The 18,708-nt window shown below is 44.8% G+C and overlaps 1 protein-coding gene across 6 annotated transcripts in view; it reads right to left on the bottom strand.

Moving 5' to 3' along the window:
• EXTL3 (exostosin like glycosyltransferase 3) overlaps positions 1-17,956 on the bottom strand; it is a 131,750-nt gene extending 113,794 nt beyond the window's left edge. For all 6 annotated transcript variants that reach the window (XM_060409568.1, XM_060409567.1, XM_027964606.2 and 3 more), the window contains exon 1: positions 17,877-17,956. The gene's annotated coding sequence lies outside the window, so the exon portion shown is untranslated. The remainder of the gene's footprint in view (positions 1-17,876) is intronic.
• Between the last annotated feature and the right edge of the window lie 752 nt (positions 17,957-18,708).

Raw genomic sequence — 18,708 nt, 5'->3', positions numbered from 1 at the left:
TACTCTCCCTGCCTGGGAAATCCCATGGACAGGGAAGCCTGGCGGGCTACAGTCCATGGGGTCGCAAAGAGTCAGACACAACTGAGTATGTGTCCTCCTGTTGTTGACTAAACAACAACGAGGATGAAGAGAGATTAAGAAGGTGGAACAGGATTTGGTGATTAAGATGTGGGGGAACAGGAGTCAGAGATGATTCCTAGACTCCCAGCTTAAGAATCTGGGTAGAAAATTTTCCACTGTGTTTCCTAAGAGGATTGGATATAAGCCAGGAGTTGCTGGTAGGCGTCATGCCATCGTTTAGAAAGAAGCTGCCTGAGAATGGAGCCAACACAAAGGAAAACGAAACTAAGGCAGAGATGGTGAAGCTGTTGTGATGTCCTTATTTTATGCCTCTGGATTGGCTATCCCAGATCTCGCTGTTGTTCGCTAAGTCTTGTCCGACACTTTGCGACCCCATGAACTGCAGCACGCCAGGCTTCTCTGTCCATCACTAACTCGCTGAGTTTGCTCAAACTCTTGTCCATCAAGTTGGTGATGCCATCCAACCATCTCATCCTCTCTCGTCCCCTTCTCCTCCTGCCCTCAATCTTTCCCAGCATCAGGGTCTTTTCCAGTGAGTCAGTTCTTTGCATCAGGTGGCCAAAGTACTGGAGCTTCAGCATCAGTTTTTCAGTGAATATTCAGGGTTGATTTCCTTTCGGGTTGGCTGGTTTGACCTCCTTGCTGTCCAGGGGACTCTCAAGTGTCTTCTGCAGATCTATGACTGGATGTTTCGGACACACGGATCACTGAATCTTCCTTGTGACTTTTTGGTGATGGTGGTGTTTTGGTGGGTTGTTTAGTTCAATCTGAGTTGGGATCTGTGGCTTGTAAACCAAAAGAATTCAGGGAAGAGAGGGGACAGTAGGAGTAGAGAGACCAGCGTGGGGCCACCGCTGAAGAAGCAACACGGAGGATGAGTCCAGGGAGAGAGAGAGAGGAAAGGAGGCGCCCAGGAAATCGGGCAGAAGTTCTCAGAGAAGCATGTGGTTGGTAAAGCTGAATGCTCTAGAGATAAGGTCGACGTGGACCTAGACATCCACACTGGATTTAGCTGCAAGGCAGGAGTTGGTGACCTCAGTGAGGACAGTATCAGTGGAGGGATGGGGGTACAATCCAGACTGAAGGGGTGAGGGGCTGAGGTGAGGAAGCAGAACAGAAACAATTCTAAGTCGAGGTGTTGAGTTGCCAAGGGGAGGTGGTTGGGGAGGGAGATGCTTTCAGATGGATGAGGTGGGAGAATGTGTAAAGGCTAACAGGGAGGATGCAGGAAGGGGGACAGTCAGCTGGGGGAGACCCTGAGGAGGGAGGAGAGAGAAGGTCCAGAGCGCAGGCCGAGGCAGAGACTTAGAGGTTGGCCCCAATTCAAGGGAAGAGCATCTCTTCACTGGAAATAGACAGAAGGATGTGGGAGGAATTAACCAGATGTCCTGGCGCGGCAGCAGGAACTAGATGGCATGACAGTCTGACAGCCTCCATCTTCTCCACGGAGCAGCCAGCAGGATCCTTTGCTGAGACGGAGGAGAACGGGGGCTTGGTGGGAAGAAGGGTAGGGCTGGAAGCTTAAGGAGAGTGCAGGCCTTCTGAAACTCTGCCGTGGAGGAGAGAGATATTATGCATGCGTGCTAAGCCACTTCAGTCGTGTCCAACTCTTTGCAACCCCATGGATTGCAGCCCACAGGCTCCTCTGTCCATGGGATTTCCCAGGCAAGAATACTAGAGGGGATTGCCATTTCCTTCTCTAGGGAATCTTCCCAAACCAGGGATCAAACCGGCGTCTCTTATATCTCTTGCATTGGCAGGCGGGTTCTTTACCATCAGCACCTCCTGGGAAGCCCTAGAGAGAGGGAGACCAGGAAAACACAGAAGAACTGACTGGAAGCTTCGAGGACCCACTGGATGACAGAAACCAGTCATCACTGCTCCTCAGAAGGAAAGCTGTCACAAACCTAGACAGTGTATTAAAAAGCAGAGACATCACTCTACCAACAAAGGTCCACATAGTCAAAGCTATGGTATTTCCAGCTGTCATGTATGGATGTGAGAATTGGGTTTAGCAGCACAAAGGTTTAGACCATAAAGAAGGCTGAGGGCCGAAGAATTGATGCTTTCAAACTGTGGTGCTAGAGTAGGCTCTTGAGAGTCCCTTGGACTAGAAAGAGATAAAACCAGTCAATCCTAAAGGAAATCAACCCTGAGTATTCATTGGAAGGACTGATGCTGAAGCTCCAATACTATGGCCACCTGAGGCAAAGAGCTGACTCATTGGAAAAGACCCTGATGCTGGGAAAGGTTACAGGCAGGAGACGGGGTTAAAGGACAAAGGATGAGACGGTTGGATGGCATCACCGACTCGATGGATAGGGCTTTGAGCCAACTCCAGGCAATTGTGGAGGCCAGGTGAGCCTGGCAAGCTGCAGTCCATGGGGTTGCAAAAAGTCAGATGTGACTTGGCGACCAAACAAATACCAAACAATGCAGTGGTTTCCCCCAAATCGGGTACATCAAGGAAAGGATGGAATCTGAAAGTGAGTATTGGCTTATACCGAGGCAACTGATTTATAAATGGTCTCTTTCATACATTAAAAAAATGTTAGGGTGTACTGGGATAGTTTTCATCACTGACCTAAAAGAGGAACTTTTCAGTTTGCTGATAGGATCCGCAGCTTTTCTGCAGGGTAAACTGCCAATCTGGTGGAGAGAAACCACAGGCAATTCTCACAAAATGACATGACATAGTCTGGAGTGGCCGATAAGATTCAGCAGGCTGGAATGTGATAATGAATCTGGGTCTAAAACACAAAACTCAGACTGTGCTTGCAAAATAAAGGTCTCGAGATCTCAGTGACCATCTAATGAAGAGATCGAAGTGACCGGAACAATGCTGTTAAGACCAGATACAACCACTGGGTTGAACAAATACCAAATACCAAGAGGCCACTAGATAAGGTCCTTTCCAGTATCAAGACAAAAGTTTCAGTTGAGAATGATAAGAGCTCATGTGAGATAATTGTATCTGAAGGCCCCCTCTACGAATCACATTAGTCATTTATAGTTTCAACTTTTATCCTTATACTTAGTTTCATCTCAACAAAGGTTTTGGACCATATTTGTCTCAGGCCCTCCTGAAATGTCTTTTCTGAATCACAATTACCTCTGTCTTTAGAGAGGTATGATGTAAACACTCTGAATAGTGTTTTGGTTTTTTGGTCTTTCAGAGTTGAGGTGATTTCCTACTAAATTATTCAATTTTCTTTATAAAGAAAAAACAAAAGCAAAAAAAAAAAAAAAAACAGGCAGCACTTTGCTCTCCAAGGTCTTCTGTGACTGGTTTTCATTTCTGCCACATTTGTTTTTCTAATTTTTTTTTAATATTTGTTTATCTATTCGGCTTCACTGGGTCTTAGTCGTGGCATGTGGGATCTCTTGCTGCAGCACACAGACACTTTAGTTACAGCATGTGGGCTTAGTTGCCCTGTGAGAGGTAGGATCTTAGTTCCCTGACCAGGGATTGAACCTTGTACCCCCTGCAATGCAATTCTTAACCACTAGACCACCAGGTAAGTCCCTATCTACCCCAGTTCTGACCTAACATTTCCAGGTTCTTAAGCTGGAAAGTTCTTACCTCCTGACCCTTCAGAGCACTCCGACTCTCCTCAGCTTTTACACATCTAGGTTACCATGTGCTAGAAGCAAGGTGACAAACTAAGATTACATCATTCCTAACCTTGAAGGAGGCACAGACTCAGGAACAATGCCAATACAGAGTGACAGGCGCTGTGATTAGGAGGCAAAGGAGGCCAAAAGGTGGATGTTATCATCTCTTCCAGGATGGGCAGAGTCAGGAAGACTTCCTGGAGGAGGTGACATTTCAGCAGAGTCTCGAAGGATGAGGATTTCTCCAGTCAGGGAAGGTGTGGAAGAGTGGGAAGCAGAGGGAATAGCAGAACATTAAAGAAAAAAGACACATGGAACAGGCTTACTTCCAGGGCCTGTAGGTTGCATTACGGAACACAGGGTGTGGAGAGAGGTCAGAAGATGAGCCTGCGCAAGTGAGAAGGGACCGGCATTTGGGCTGGTTTTAAGAGCAGTTAAGAAGTTTGAACTTTATCCCAGCCCAGGTGTGAATCAATCATTTTTTCCTTTGGCTTAGATTAGATAAGATTAGAATTGTTGAAAAAGAATTTTCCCTAAGCACAAAGGGAAAAGCAAGCAAAGACAAAACAAAAAGCAAACAGCAAACAGCATAAAAATGAACAGCTCACAGATCCCAGGTTTCTCAGCTCCTTCACAAAGTTCCAGCTCCCGATTAGAACCTGCACACAGAGGGCTCGCCGCAAGCCCTCTTTTCCCTCCACCCGTCCGAGCTGGCACCGGAACAGAACAGTAGTCCCTTTGTGCCCTGTGCAAACATGAGGCCGATGGGAGTTTTGCTCCTAGATCCCCCTTCTCAATGTTCACCCCGGGCAGTCTGGCTTACACTGCGGTTGACTGAGCTTCTCCACCGAAACTGCCTCTGGAGGTCTTGCTCTTAATCAGGGGTCAGAAAAGGGCCCTTCCAGAAAGGGGCCACAGGGTAAGTAGTTTCAGTTTTGGCTCGGTCATAGGTACTCAATTCTGATGCTCCAGCAGGAAAGCGGATGTAGACAATGTGTAAAGCAAAGGGCCTGGCTGTGTTCCAATAAAACTGCATTTACGGACACTGAAATTGGACTTTCATATAATTTTCTCATGAAATATTATTCTCTTTAAAAAATCATTCATTTATTGACTTCATACGCAATTATTTTTGGCTGTGCTGGGTCTTTCTTGCTGCAGGCACTCTTCTCTAGTTGCGGTGAGCGGGCGCTGCTGTTCGTCGCGGTGCGCAGGCTTCTCTTGTTACAGAGCGCTGGCTCTGGTGCCCAGGCTCTGCAGTTGGGGTGCACAGGCTTAGCTGCTCCGAGGCATGTGGGATCTTCCCGGACCAGGGATCAAATCTGTCTCCTGCACTGGCAGGTGGATTCTTTACCAGCCACCAGGGAAGCTCTCATTTATTTATTTTTAAAGATGTGGAATTCGATCTAGATTTTTAGATGTGGACCATTTTCAAAGTCTTAATTGTAATTTGCTACAATCTTGCTTCTGTTTTACTTTTTTTTTTTTTTTTGGTTTTTTGGCCACAAGGGAAGTGGGATCTTAGCGCCCCACCCAGGGAGGGAACCTGCACCCCGTGCACTGGAAGGCAAAGTCGTTTAACCACTTGGCCACCAGGGAAGTCCTTATCAGGAAATAGTATTCTTATTTTAATTTTTTTTCAACCATTTAAGTATGTAAAACGCATGCTTAGCCCAGCAACTGTACAAAAGCAGGCGATGGGCCAGATTTACCCTGTGCATTAAAGGCACTGATTCCCCTGGCAAAGATGTCCTCTTCTCTTTTATGTCATCAGTTTATTATTAAAACTGATACCAGTAATACTAGTGGATAATGTTCGTTGAGCACCTACAGGTGACAGGTGATATGTACTGCAGAGAGTTGCTGTGAAGAATAAATAAAATAATGTCTGTAGAGCACTCAGCATAATGCTTGCTCAGAGATAAACATGAGCGCTTCCCTGGTGGCTCAGGGAATCCAGGAAGATCCCACACGCTGCGGAGAAACTAAGCCCATGCACACGACTATCCAGCCTGTGCTCTAGAGCTGGTACTCCTGCAACAAGAGAAGCCCCTACAACGGGAAGCCCTTTCAGCTACAGAGTAGCCCCCACTCTCTGCAACTAGAAAAAGCCTGCACAACAATGAAGACCCTGCACAGCCAAAAATAATTTCTTTTAAAAAAAGAGGAAACTTTAAAAAAAGAAAGAGGTAAACATCATTATCGTCAGTTACTATAGACAAGAGTTAATCAAATCTAATCGAATCTAATCTCAAAGGCAAAGGAGAAAAGGAAAGATATACTCGTTTGAATGCAGAGTTCTAAAGAACAGCAAGGAGAGATAAGAAAGCCTTCCTCAGTGATCAATGCAAAGAAATAGAGGAAAACAATAGAATGCGAAAGACTAGAGATCTCTTCAAGAATATTAGATACCAAGGGAACATTTCATGCAAAGATGGGCACAATAAAGAACAGAAATGGTATAGTATGGACCTAAAAGAAGCACAAGATATTAAGAAGAGGTGGCAAGAATATACAGAAGAACTGTACAAAAAAGATCTTAATGACCCAGATAATCACAATGGTGTGATCACTCACCTAGAGCCAGACATCCTGGGATGTGAAGTCAAGTGGGCCTTAGGAAGCATCACTATGAACAAAGCTAGTGGAGGTGACAGAATTCCAGCTGAGCTATTTCAAATCCTAAAAGATGATGCTGTGAGAGTGCTACACTCAATATGCCATCAAATTTGGAAAACTCAGCAGTGGCCACAGGACTGGAAAAGGTCAGCTTTCATTCCAATCCCAAAAAAAGGAAATGCCAAAGAATGCTCAGACTACCACACAATTGCACTCATCTCACATGCTAGCAAAGTAATGCTCAAAATTCTCCAGGCCAGGCTACAACAGTACATGAACTGAGAACTTCCAGATGTTCAAGCTGGATTTAGAAAAGGCAGAGGAACCAGAGATCAAATTGCCAACATCCGTTGGATCATAGAAAAAGCAAGAGAGTTCCAGAAAAACATCTATTTCTGCTTTATTGACTATGCCAAAGCCTTTGACTGTGTGGATCACAATAAACTGTGGAAAATTCTGAAAAAGATGGGAATACAGACCACCTGACCTGCCTCTTGAGAAACCTATATGCAGGTCAGGAAGCAACAGTTAGAACTGGACATGGAACAACAGACTGGTTCCAAATCAGGAAAGGAGTACGTCATGGCTGTATACTGTCACCCTGCTTATTTAACTTATATGCAGAGTACATCATGAGAAATGCTGGACTGGACGAAGCACAAGCTAGAATCAAGACTGCTGGGAGAAATATCAATAACCTCAGACATGCAGATGACACCACCCTTATGGCAGGAAGTGAAGAGGAACTGAAGAGCCTCTTAATGAAGAGAATGAAAAAGCTGGCTTAAACTCGACATTCATAAAATGAAGATCATGGCATCCAGTCCCAACATTTCACGGTAAACAGATGGGGAAACAATGAAAATAGCGACAAACCTTACTTTCTTGGGCTCCAAAATCACTGCAGATGGTGATTGCAGCCATGAAATTAAAAGACACTTGCTCCTTGAAAGAAAAGCTATGATAAACCTAGGCAGCATATTGAAAAGCAGAGACATTACTTTGCCAACAAAGGTCCGTCTAGTCAAAGCTATGGTTTTTCCAGTGGTCATGTATGGATGTGAGAGCTGGACCATAAAGAAAGCTGAGTGCCAAAGAATTGATGCTTTTGAACTGTGGTGTTGGAAAAGTCTCTTCAGAGTCCCTAAAGGAGATCAGTCCTGAATATTCATTGGAAGGACTGATGCTGAAACTGAAACTCCATTACTCTGGCCAGCTGATGTGAAGAACTGACTCACCAGAAAAGACCCTGATGCTGGGGAAGATTGAAGGCGGGAGGAAAAGGGGACGACAGAGGCTGAGATGGTTGGATGGCATCATGGACATGAATGTGAGCAAGCTCTGGGAATTGGTGATGGACAGGGAGGCCTGGTGGCTGCAGTCCATGGTGTCTCAAAGAGTCAGACACGACTGAGCAACTGAACTGATACTGATAGACAAGGGGCACCTCTGTTGAAAGTTTGGGATGTACCTCTCTGGTGATCCAGGGGTGAGTAATTTTCCCCACAATGCAGGGGGCGTGCATTTGATCCCTGCTTGGGGAACTGAGATCCCACACACCACAGCTACTGAACCCACACAGTACAACTGGAGACGTCCTTGAGGGCCCTGAAGAAATAAATAGTTTTTTAAAAAGGGGGGAGGGGAGGGGCAGTCATCATTTGAATAAATTGGAAAAACCTGAATGATACTATGGATTTTTTTTTAAGTTGGAATAAACATGACATCAGATATCTTGATAATAAACATAACAATAACTGAAAAAATTGCTAACTACTATTATCATCGCTTATGACTGTTTATACATCTTCTCTCTGATCAGTAAAATGACTCATGCGAGGCAGATATTAATATCCCACTGAAGAGCAGAAAGATTAAGGAGTCTGTGAAATCACATAGCCAGCAAGCAGCAGAGCTAGGATTTGAAGCAGCTTTATCTGACTTCAAGGACCATGCCCTTTCCACCACAGCACAACCTCCTGTTTAGTTTATGAGAAGTAAAACCACTGGCTTGGTAGTGGACCAGCAGCAGGAGTGACGATCCCCAGAGCCTGCCACCTTGTGTCAAGACTGGCACAGGACTCATTCTATTCTCCCTTCAAAGCTTAAGTGCCTGTTGGACCACCTAGCTCTGGTTTCCTGCCAAGAGATCCTCTACTTTGCGAGAACAGTACAAATGACCAAGCTCAAAGGACAATTAGATGCTTTCCTGCTCAGGTATCCAATTCAGCCCCCTCTTCTCCAGGTCCCTCTGGTGACTCATCCTCAGGGAACTTCCTGAAAGTGACTGTCCGGGAATCCCACCGCTACAGCATTACAACAGAAAAATACTTTCCACACTCAGCGCTGACTCCAGATGGTTTCTACCAAAGGTAAAATCCACTCATCTGCACGACATCTTCAGAGCTAACCACCAAACATTATTGAAGATATTGTCCACAGCTTTGAGACTATATTCCAGGGAACCCATGAGGTAAATCCTTCCCTGAGTTTAGTTCCGGGGGAAAAAAGCTCTCCTCTAGAGTGGAATCTGTATACTTTATCTTGCCAGAATAATAAAATGATGTAACCATACCTGTTTCCTTTATATCATGACTTCCAAGAAACGTAAAACCGAACACTGTGCCAAAGTATCTCATCGCAGATGCCCAGTGGGATCTACTTCCTCCTTGCTGCTGGGACCATTTTTGTTTTATATTTTGAAAAAAGGCTCTGATAGACAGTGTGTCTCCTACAAGCCAGGCACCCTGCCTCCCCTGATATGCCCTTCCTCCCCACATCATTACAAATCTAGTGCTTGTTTTACTAAACTACCCCAGAGCCTTAAAGTTATGCTTTGGGCTAACCTGGTGGGTCAGTGGTTAAGAACATGCTTTGCAAGGCAGGAGACACCAGTTTGATCCCTGATCTGGGAAGACCCCACGTGACTCAGGACAGTTAAGCCAGTGCACCACAGCTACTGAGCCAAGCTCTAAAGCCTGCAAGCCGCAGCTACTGAAGCCCATGTGCCTGGAGCCCGCGCTGCACAGCGTGAGAAGCCACCGCAGTGAGAAAGCCAAGCACTGTCTCCGAAGCCAGAGAGAGCCCTCAAACAGGAAAAATAGACAAAATAAAAGAAGAATACCTCTAAGAAATAAATAAAGTTATGCTTTACCTTGTATTCTAACCTCAAATCTGGAAGCAGACAGAACCAAATATTCTGGATTTTTTAATAGGCTCTAGTCACATTTAGGCACATAGTTATGAAGAGCCAACCAGGCTTTATTCTTTGGGGCACAAGATGAGGATGTCAGTCCATAAAGGTTGGGCTTTTTTCCAGATTGCACTATCTTCCACATCACTCTCTCTTTTTGTACCACTACCTGTCTCCATGTATTGCTTTTTTGATCTGTCTTTTTGGGATTTCTGCTGTGGGCATCACTCTAATCCTCCATGGAGGCATTAAAACTCCAGGCAGCACCATACTATATACAGAAAACCCTAAAGACTCCACACACTTATTAGCTCTACTAGAGCTAATAAATGAATTAAGCAACGTAGCAGGACACAAGAATAACATTCAGAAATCAGTTGCATTTCTTTATACTAACAATGAAATATCAGAAAGGGAATGTAAAAAGAGCAAGACTTTTTAAACTCTCACCAAAATAAAATACCCAGGAATAAACCTGACCAAGGAGGTGAAAGACATATACACTGAGAACGTGAAAACATTAATAAAAGAAATTAAAGGGGATTCAAAGAAAGGGAAAGATATGTGATGCTCTTGGGCTGGAAGAATTAATATTGTTAAAATGGCAATGCTACTCAAAGCAATTTACAGATTTAATGAGATTTCTATCAAGCTACCCATGATATTTTTCACAGAACTAAAGCAAATAATCTAAAATTTTACTTGGTACTATAAAAGACCCAGAACTGCCAAAGCAAATCCTGATGAATAAACAAAGCAAGGGGCATAACTCTCCCAGACTTCAGACAATACAACAAAGCTACAGTAATGAAAACAGTATGGAACCGGTTTAAAAAAGCAGACATACAGATCAATGGAACAGAATAGAGAACCCAGAAATAAGCTCACACACCTACAGTCAATTAATCTTCCACAAAGGAGGCAAGAATATAAAATGGGAAAAAGACAGTCTCTTCAGCAAGTGTGTTGGAAATTGGACATCTGTATATAAGTCAATGACGTTAGAACACACCCTCAAACCATACAAAATCAGACTCAAAATGGCTTAAAGACTTCAACATAAGACATGATACTATAAAACTTCCAGAAGAGAGCACAGGCAAAACATTCTCTAACAAAAATTGTACCATTGTTTTCTCAGGTCAGTCTCCCAAGGCCAAGGCAATAGTAATGAAAGCAAAGATGAACAAATGGGACCTAATCAAACTTACAAGCTTCTGCACAGCAAAGAAAACCATAAAAGAAAAAGAAAAGAGAACCTACAGAATAGGAGAAAATACTTGTAAATAACATGCCTGACAAGGGCTTAATTTCCAAAGCATACAAACGGTTCATAGAACTCAACCAAAAAACAAACCATCACAAATGAGCTGAAGACCTTAACAGACATTTCTCCAAAGAAGAAATATAGATGACCAGTGGGCTTCCCAGGTGGCGCTAACCCGCCTCCCAGTGCAGGAAACGTAAGAGAGGCAGATTCGATCCTGGGTTGGGAAGATCTCCTGGAGGAGGGCATGGTGATCCACTCCAGTATTCCTGCCTGGAGAATCCCAGGGACAGAGGAGCCTGGTAGGCTTTATAGTCCATAGGGTTGCAAAGAGTCAGACACTACTGAAGCAACTTAGCACACAATAGGCATATGAAAAGATGCTCAACATCACTAACAAAGAGATGAAAATCAGAACTACAGTGAGGTACTACCTCACACTGGTCAGAATGGCCATCATTAAAAAAATAACAAATGCAGGAGAGGGTGTGGAGAAAAGGAAATCCTCTTACACTGTTGGTGAGAAGGTAAGTTGGTGCAATCACTATGGAAAACAGGATGGAGGTTCCTCAGAAAACAAAAAATATAATTACCATATGGATCCAGCAACCCCACTCCTGGGCATATACCCAGAGAAAACGGTAATTCAAAAAGAGACATGCACTCCAGTGTTCACAGCAGCACTATTCACAATAGCCAAGAAGCGGAAACAACCTAAATGTCCATCAACAGATGAATGGATAAAGAAAATGTAGTCTACAGATACAACGGAGCGCTACTCAGCCATAAAAAAAGACAAAATAACGCCATTTGCAACAACACAGACGGACCTAGAGATTTTCATATTAAGTGAAGTCAGTCAGAAAGAAAAAGATAAACACCATATGATATCACTCATATGTGGAATCTAAAACATGACGCAAACAAACCCAGCTGCAAAACAAAAAGAGATTCACACACACAGAGAACGGACTTGTCGCTGCCAAGGGTCGGGGGAGGGGGAGGAGGCGCTAGGAGTGTGGGGTTAGCAGATGCAAACTACTCCATTTGGAATGGATAGACAAAAAGCTCCTACTACATAGCACAGGGAACTGTATCCAATCTCCTGGGGTAAACCATAATGGAAAAGAGTATTAAAAAAGAATGTATATATGTGTGTAACTGGGCTTCCTGGGTGGGTCAGATGGCAAAGAATCCGCCTGACCTGCCAATGCCAGGAGACTTGGGTTCAATCCTTGGGTCGGGAAGATCCCCTGGAGAAGGAAATGGCAACCCACGCCAGTATTCTTGCCTGGAGAATTCTATGGACAGAGGAGCCTGGTGGGCTACAGTCCATGGTGTCACAAAGAGTTGGACACGACTGAGTATAACTGAGTCACCTTGCTGTGTAGCAGAAATTAGCACAACACTGTAAACCAAAAATGCATAGGCAATGCCCATACTTGGCCTATACCAGGGGCGAGGTCCATGAGCTGGACCCACTGCCTCTGCAGCCCCCGGACACACCTCAGGAGACTCATCTAGGGCTGAGCGGCTTCTTCATTGGAATTGCAACTCTCTTAGGCATCTGGCACCTCCCACTTCACCTCAAATCACCTCCCCTCCAGCTCTACCTGTTCCCCTATTGACCTTTCCAGGAATCAATGAAGGTTTATGTAACTTAGGACTTTATGTCCGAGGGAAACTGGCAGAGCACCGAGAACAGAGCTGGCAGACGCTGATTGCTAGACAGAAACGTTGGAAACTGGAGAGGGATTTTGACACAACGAAGGCCCTCCAATATTCACTATCGAATGAATGAATGAATCAGCAAACTCCATTTATCACCGCTTTCCCACCTTGATACCTAGACAAAGCCAGCAACCAAATCCCACGTTCTAAGCACCCAGATTTCTTCAAGGATTGGAGCCCTATGAATTTGCGGCAGTAAGTGTGATAACAATGCAAAACTTGATTTCTCTTTCTGCTTAAAAAGAAAGTCAGATCACACCTCTGCCTGCCCAAAGAGCTTCCTTATAATGACCAGGCATGACTGTCTGGCAGAGGCCATGTTTTTGCTTTGTTCAGTGACTCTGGGCAAGTCACTTGCTCAATGAGACTTTTTAATTTTTTTGCAAAATACACGTACAATTGACCATTGTATCCTTTTTTAAATGGATGGTTCAGAGTCATTAAGTACATTCACATTGCCGTGCAGCCATACCACCATCCATCACCACAACTGTTTACATCTTCCCAAACTGAAATTCTCTACCCATGAAATAGCAACGTTCTATCCCTACTCCGCCCGTCCTGGCAACCACCATTCCACTTCCTCTCTCTATGAGCCTGACTGTCTAAGGAGCATCACACACTATTCTCCCTTTTGTGATCGGCTTAATGCACTGAACATGATATCCTCAAAGGTAATCCATGTTGCAGCCTGTGTCAGAATCTCCTTGCTTGTAAGTCTGAATGATGCTTCACTGTAGGTACAGACCACATTTTGTTTACCCATTCTTCTATCAATGGACACCTGAGTCGTTTCCACCTGCTGCCTATGGTGAATAATGCTGCTATGAACACAAGTGTACAAGTATCCAAGTCCCTGCATTCACTTCTCTTGGGTGTACGCCCAGAAGAGGAATTGCTGGATCACAGGGCAATTCTACATTTATTGTTTTGAGGAACCACCACACTGTTTTGTTCAACGGGACTTTTAAATGCAGAGACGGAAGTGCTTAAGGAGCTGGGCACGGCAGTGCTTCTGCCAAGCTGAGAGATGTTGCCCAGGTGCAGATGTTGCCCGGGTGCAGATCTGCCCAGAAGGTTGTCTTGCCTCATTCTCTAGAGGAGAAGGACCCACCTGCTGTTTGGAGTAAGTCCTGCTTTCTACACTAGACCTGGGTCTGAGCCTGACCCTGCCTCAGTATCCACTTCTATAACGTGGGTCAATAATACTTAATTTACAGGTTTTTTATAAGGGCCAGGGATGAGGTAAGAATGTATAAAATGAAGACGTAGGGACTTCCCTGGTGGTTTCAGTGGGCTCGCAACACAGGGGGCCTGGGTTCAGTCCCTGGTCTGGGAACTAGATCCCACATGCCTCAACTAAGAATTCGCATGCTGCAACTAAGAATTCACGTGGCCAAATAGTTTTTTAAATAAAAAGAAAGAAAAGAAAATGAAGATCTGAATCTCACCTTGCTGACTGCAAAGTGTGGTTGTGAAAACCAAAGTAACAGATGACAGAGCTGGGAAGGGCCATGCTTTCTGCAGATGCTCAGCTCTCCTCATTTCTTTCTTTTGCTACAGCCTCCTGCCCCCTGGCCTCTTGAGTCCCTCCTCCACTACAGATTCAGAGTGAACTCTCTAAAGCAGACAGGCTCCTGCCCCTCCCACTTAGGTTTTACCCTTTACCCTGGCCAGGCCTTTCTTTCTTCAGTCTATTTCTCCCATCTTGCCACTTTACCCCGAATTTATTTGGCTGCAACAGGTCTTAGTTGTGGAATGTGGTATTTTTAGCTGGGACGTGCAAACTCTTAGTCGCAGCATGTGGGATCTCGTTCCCTGACCAGGGATCAAACCCTAGCCCCCTGCATTGGGAGCACTAAGTCTCAGCTACTGGAATACCAGGGAAGTCCCACCTCCGTGGTCTTCTTAATGCTTGTCCCCTCCACTAGAGCACCCTTCCTCCAATCCTAGCTAAAGCCAGTCATCCTTTAATTACTAATTTCTGACATTTCCAGACCTTTTCTGGCTCCACTGGACTAGATTCGAGGCCCACGGCACCAGGAGCAGAGATCTATCACCATGCCAAGCACATGCTTCTTTATAACCATCTGTGGGTTGACTTCCCCAACTAGATCAGCTCCTCACAGTCAGGGGTTTAGAAGACTCATTTCTGCATTTCCAGTCTTAGCACAGTGCCAGGCTGTTTACTGAACAAATAGATGACTATAAAAACAGGGTGGCGTTTTTATTGTAAGAAAGTTGAAATAGTTCACACATGATTAACTCTTGAGTTAATCAGAAAAACTGCTTCTGTAGTCTCATACTACATGACTATTAGAGAATAATTAGTATTACTATGAAACGGGGCGTTTTTTAAAAATTGGCACCACGAAGGATGGAAACCAAAGGGTACTTTCAAGGTACTTTTGAGTTCCTTGAGTCTGCACAGTTCTGAGATGCTTTCCTTTTCCTAGAATCTGAGAAATATTCTGATCTCTACATCTGTGGTCATGATGACATGACCCCCTGATAAGCAATCATCCCAAAGCTATTTCTCATCAGTGCATGAAAACAACGAACTGGCATTTAGTTCAGTTCAGTCGCTCAGTCGTGTCTGACTCTCTGCGACCCCATGGACGCAGCACGCCAGGCCTCCCTGTCCATCACCAACTCCTGGAGCCTACTCAAACTCATGTCCATTGAGTCGGTGATGCCATCCAACCATCTCATCCCCTGTCGTCCCCTTCTCTTCCTGCCCTCAATCTTTCCCAGCATCAGGGTTTTTTCAAATGAGTCAGTTCTTCACATGAGGTGGCCAAAGTATTGGAGTTTCCAGCTTCAACATCAGTCCTTCCAATAAATATTCAGGACTGATTTCCTTTAGGATGGACTGGTTGGATCTCCTTGCAGTCCACGGGACTCTGAAGAATCTTTTCCAACAGCACAGTTCAAAAACATCAATTGTTTGGCACTCAGCTTTCTTTATAGTCCAACTCTCACATCCATACATGACTACTGGAAAAACCATAACCTTGACTAGATGGACCTTTGTTGGCAAAGTAATGTCTCTGCTTTTTAATATGCTGTCTAATATTCTTGGTCATAACTTTCCTTCCAAAGAGTAAGTGTCTTTTAATATCATGGCTGCAAACACCATCTGCAGTGATTTTGGGAGCCCCCCAAAATAAAGTCTCCCACTGTTTCCCCATCTATTTGCCATGAACTTAGTTTTCTGAATGTTGAGCTTTAAGCCAACTTCTTCACTCTCCTCTTTCACTTTCATCAAGAGGCTCTTTAGTTCTTCTTTGCTTTCTGCCATAAGGGTGGTGTCATCTGCATATCTGAGGTTATTAAGTCTGCAACCCAATGGACCATAGCCCTCCGGGATCCTTCTGTCCATGGGATTTCCCAGGCAAGAATACTGGAGTGTATTGCCATTTCCTTCTCCAGGGGATCTTTCCAACCCAAGGATTGAACCTGTCTCTCCTCCACTGTAGGGGGATGCTTTACCATCTGAGCCACCATTAATCAGCTCCTTTTAAGCTTCAAATGGTACAGTCTAGTTCTCACAGGTGTTGGCAATTAATTATTAACGACTTTTGATTTTATTGTTGAATTTTTAAAATTTATTTATTTGGCTGCATCGAGTAAGTTCAGTAGCTGTGGTGCTCAGGCTTAGTTGCTCCCAGGCATGTAGGATCTTAGCTCCCCCAATGATCAAACTTGCCTCCCCTACACTGCAAGGTAGATTCTTAACCACTGCACCACCACGGAAGTCTCCCCAGATTGTGATTTTTATCTCTAGGGTTTACTGCCACTAACTGAGGACCTCAGGGTGAGAATCACTGACATAGACTAGCTAAGACCATTTTTTTTCCTTGCTTTTAACCTTTTAAAGATTTGTATCATTTTACTCACAAATACACAATGCTTTTAAGTAAATGTCAACGCTAGATATGGAAAATATTTTCCAAATAGAAAATATTATACATAATGAGAAATTCATAATTTTATATTTGATGGAAAACTGACACTTCTGGAGGAATGTACCCAGACATGGTGTTAAGGATCATTAAGAATTTCTGCTTAAATATTTAGAATCCTTACAACTCCTAGACTTAGCTTCTTTCCTTGGGTGGACACAGGTGAGGTGCTAGCAGTTTGAAAGAGCTTTCTTATTTTTGATTATCTCAAATTAAGAGGTCTGTTTAGTCTGAAAAAAAGGGGGGGGAGAGTCTGTGTTCCTTTTACTTTTAGAAGGAAAGTTTATCTTTCCAAACTTCTCAGAGGCAGAAATGTTTTAGACCCAAGCTTACTTGATTTCCCATCTGCCTTTTATTATCAGGTACTTGGTTAATTACGGTCATCTGAAGAATATATCATTTAGATGGTTTTCCTAGTTACGATCTTTATTACTAACCAATAAATGAAACCGCTTGGATTTCACAAGTAAAACCAACCAGTTGATATTTACAGGGTGAGGGTTTTAAAGAAAAATAAACCTTTAAAACTATGGTTTATTTTGCACTGAAGTTAGGGATCAGGGATCAGGGTGCTTTTCTAAGCCTTTAGTAGTGGGGAAAGGTGGAGTCACTTTAGACTTGCTGGTTTCACACTGGGATTACTTCAGAGCATTGCTTCAAGGGGAGCACTGGGGTAACAGAAAGCAGACTGAATGGGCTGAGCCATGCAGTGTGACCAAGAAACAGGCTGAGGACGACAGACCTCCAACAAGCTTAAGCTGTCCCAGGTGCCCGCAAATTCCAGCGCTTTCTATCTGCCAAACTTTACTTTTTTGAAAAGCTGGGATCTCCAAACGAGGGTCAGCTGTGCTGAGGAGCTCCGGGGTGCGGCGGAAGCAGTGTCCTGGGGTGCAGAATTTGAGGGCACTCACTGGCTTAGATCCCAGGATTGCTACCTCCTGGTGGCTACATGGTGGCGGAGGCCGGGCACGAGACAGACGCCTCTAACTCACTGAAACAGCGAGGACTCAGGATCCCTGCTCACACCAAGTACATCTAATTTTTCAGGAGTTTTTACGTAGACACACATCTGAAGAAACCAGCCTACACCCATAAAAGTTCTCACGCATTCTAACCCCACTCGCTAGTTAGCATCCCTACATAAGGCAGGAGAGATGAACCTAGAGTTTGAAATTACCCTGGCACGGGCACCCCAAATCAGGCTTCCCAAAGCCCAGCGGAGACTGGAGGGCACCGGGAGAATGGGACAGAAACAAGTTTTAAATAAATTCTTCGGAGCGAAACTGGTTGCTCCATCCCTAAATTTTAGCAACGTTAGGGCTTCTCAGGTTGGCAACAGCTAAGATTTCACAGCCCACCCCACCACCAAGAAAAAATATGATGGCCCGGAAGAGCCCCCCACTACCTTGCTACAGCGCCAGGTGGACAGGTCTCCGAGGCCGGGAAGCACGCGACCGGAGCCCGGGCGCTGCCCGCAGGAAAGGCGCAGCGGCGAGCGACCGAGACCAGAGCTGCGGCTCTGGCCCCGCCCTATAGCGCCCCGCCCCCTGGACGCCACGCCCCTCGGCCGCCCGCAAACCCTCGGGGCTCGGCCGCCGCAGCCGCAGCTCGGTCACCCCCGGACCCCAGCGCCCGGTGCATTGTGGGAAACCGGAGCCCGCCGCCGAGCTTGCACTGACCCCTGGCGGGCGCGTCCGAGAACTAACCCAGGGCTGGCGGACACCGTGTCCGGAAACCGACCGAGGGAGGAGAGGCGCCCGGCGCTCAGGGGGAGCACAGGGAGCTCGCACTGGTTGCCTATTGCTCCACATCTCAAAGATGAAAATAAATGATGCTTTCAAAGTCCGTAGGGCCCCCTCCCGGGTAGTGATGTAGGTGAAAAACTAAGCAACTGTCAGTCTTGGAGAACCTTTTTAAGTTAGGAAAAGTAATTTTAAAATCATAAAACTAAGTGACATGAAGATTATGGAAAAACCTGCACAGTTAGTTTTTAGTTCTGTGAAACCACAGATCAGCTCAATCTGTCTAGAGAATAACGGTAATACGGAACATAGACTACAAAAGTGTCTAATCCAAGACTTGTTCTTCTTGGTATACACCTCAAGGAAACGGTTCAAGTGGGGTAAAAATAAATTATACAAAAATATTCACAGTGACAAATTAGAAAGTAACAGCTAAAAATACGTGAAAGGCATAAAAATAATACGTGTGTGTTAGTTGCTCACTTATTTAATACA

The sequence above is a fragment of the Ovis aries genome, chromosome 2, assembly GCF_016772045.2.
Source record: "Ovis aries strain OAR_USU_Benz2616 breed Rambouillet chromosome 2, ARS-UI_Ramb_v3.0, whole genome shotgun sequence".
In the NCBI taxonomy this organism is placed as follows: Eukaryota; Metazoa; Chordata; class Mammalia; order Artiodactyla; family Bovidae; genus Ovis; species Ovis aries.
The sequence above is the reverse complement of the archived record's forward strand: the minus strand, read 5'-3'. Positions and strand labels throughout refer to the sequence as shown.